The sequence below is a fragment of the Urtica dioica genome, chromosome 6 (assembly GCF_054948205.1).
Source record: "Urtica dioica subsp. dioica isolate 48M chromosome 6, U.dioica_male_clone48M_v1_H2, whole genome shotgun sequence".
Lineage (NCBI taxonomy): Eukaryota > Viridiplantae > Streptophyta > Magnoliopsida > Rosales > Urticaceae > Urtica > Urtica dioica.
The window spans coordinates 796,853-799,041 of NC_142761.1; the positions used below are offsets into that span (position 1 = coordinate 796,853).

At 39.7% G+C, this 2,189-nt stretch overlaps 1 pseudogene; it reads left to right on the forward strand.

The window, feature by feature from the left end:
* Positions 1–621: 621 nt before the first annotated feature.
* LOC149392681 (secreted RxLR effector protein 161 pseudogene) lies at positions 622–1,320 on the forward strand (annotated as a pseudogene).
* Positions 1,321–2,189: the final 869 nt, after the last annotated feature.

Below are 2,189 nucleotides of genomic sequence, written 5' to 3' on the forward strand. Positions count from 1 at the left end.
GTTTCCACGAAAGACTCTTTTAGAATTATAATGGCATTAGTGGCGCATTTTGATCTTGAGTTACATCAGATGGATGTGAAGATTGCGTTCCTTAATGGTGACATCGAGGAAACAATCTATATGGTGCAACCAGAAAATTATGTGTCCAAAGACGCAAATGATTTGGTCTGCAAACTTAAAAAATCCATCTATGGACTCAAACAAGCATCTCGACAATGGTATTTCAAATTTCACCAAGTGATTATTTCGTTCGGTTTTGAAATGAATTTGGTGGATGAATGTATATACCATAAGTTCTGTGGGAGTAAGTGTATTTTTCTGGTTTTATATGTTGATGACATTTTGCTTGCCAGCAACGATATAGGCTTATTGCACGAAACCAAGAGATTTCTAGCTAAGAATTTTGAGATGAAAGATCTTGGTGACGCCTCTTTTGTATTAGGAATCCAGATATCTCGAGATCGCTCTCGGGGGATTCTTGGATTATCACAAAAGAGCTATATCGAAAAGGTTCTAAAAAGATATGGCATGCAGGAATGTAAACCAGGTGATACTCCTGTGGCTAAGGGAGACAAATTCAGTCTCAATCAGTGCCCTAAGAATGATTTTGAAGAAAAGGAAATGCAGACGATTCCCTACGCTTCGGCAGTAGGAAGTCTAATGTATGCTCAGGTTTGTACGCGTCCGGATATTGCGTACATTACAGGGATGTTAGGCAGATATTTAAGCAACCCAGGGATGGACCATTGGAAAGCAGCTAAACGGGTCCTGCGGTACTTACAAAGAACAAAAGACTACATGCTCACATATCGGAGGTCAGATCAGATCGAGATCATCGGGTATACTGACTCTGATTTTGCTGGATGCCAAGACAGTATGAAATCTACATCAGGCTATATTTATTTGTTGGCTGGAGGTGCTATCTCCTGGAAGAGTGCTAAACAGTCTCTTATAGCATCTTCTACCATGGCAGCAGAATTTGTAGCTTGTTATGAGGCGTCCAATCAGGGGATATGGTTGCGGAATTTTGTCACTGGGCTGCGCATAATAGATGGTGTTGATAGACCACTCAAGTTATATTGTGACAACAAATCCGCTGTACTATACTCCAACAACAACAGGAGCTCCACGAAGTCGAAACACATCGACATCAAGTTCCTGGTTGTGAAAGAAAGAATTCAGAGTAGACAGTTGTCTATCGAGCACATCGGAACAAACTCCATGATTGCGGATCCGCTTACTAAGGGACTACCACCCAAAGTGTTTCACGAGCACACTGCTCATATGGGTGTTATTTCAGCTCAGGATATTCAGTTCTAGTGGGAGTTTGTTGTTTTGCTATTTTTAGTGCTTTTATGTTATAGACATATTTGGTTTATTTATGATTATTGAGGTTTTCTGCAGAAATTAAGTTTTGGTTTATTTAGACTCTGTTTTTTCTAGTATATGGTTTGATCTCACTAAGGTTTAAGGAGGACCAAATGGAAATAGACATGTTGAGGTCACATAACATGAAATTTCCATACTACACATCCACTTCATGATCCATGTCGTTTAGTTGTATCGATATACGTGACCATTGATGGGTATAACTACGATAGATGTAGTGAATGCCGCTTTGATCCTATGTTGATATGGTTGATGGACCGGATTGGTTATGAGATACAATTTGGTAATGACAGTAAAGTTGAGCTCCTTCGGTTATTTTTGCGATACATAATTATAAGGTTGCACATATAGCCCAAGTGGGAGATTGTTGGATCTTTAATCCAATATGTTGGATCCTTAATCCAACGTTGGGCTTATATGTTAAATAATTATGTGTTGTGAACTGTCAATAAAGATGGCCCATTAAAAGTGATCTAATTTGGTATACGGTTATTGGGCTTTAATGTATCTAACAGGTTGTGGGCCTTTAATGTGTAGACTCATTATGGGCTTCTATTTCAGTGATGGGTTGAAATAGGAAGCCCACTAGGGTAACCTAGGGTTTCTCTATAAATACGGCTGGTCCCCAGGTCACACGTAATATTCTTGTCATTCTTGATATCCCGTCGTCAGAGTGAGCCAGAGAGAACTGAAGGGACTCTCAGAGAAATACGTGTTGATCTGGAAGACCAACCGTCATGGAATCATCAGGTACGCTTCCGCTATTGTTTTATGCTTTCTTAATCATTCAACATGATTCG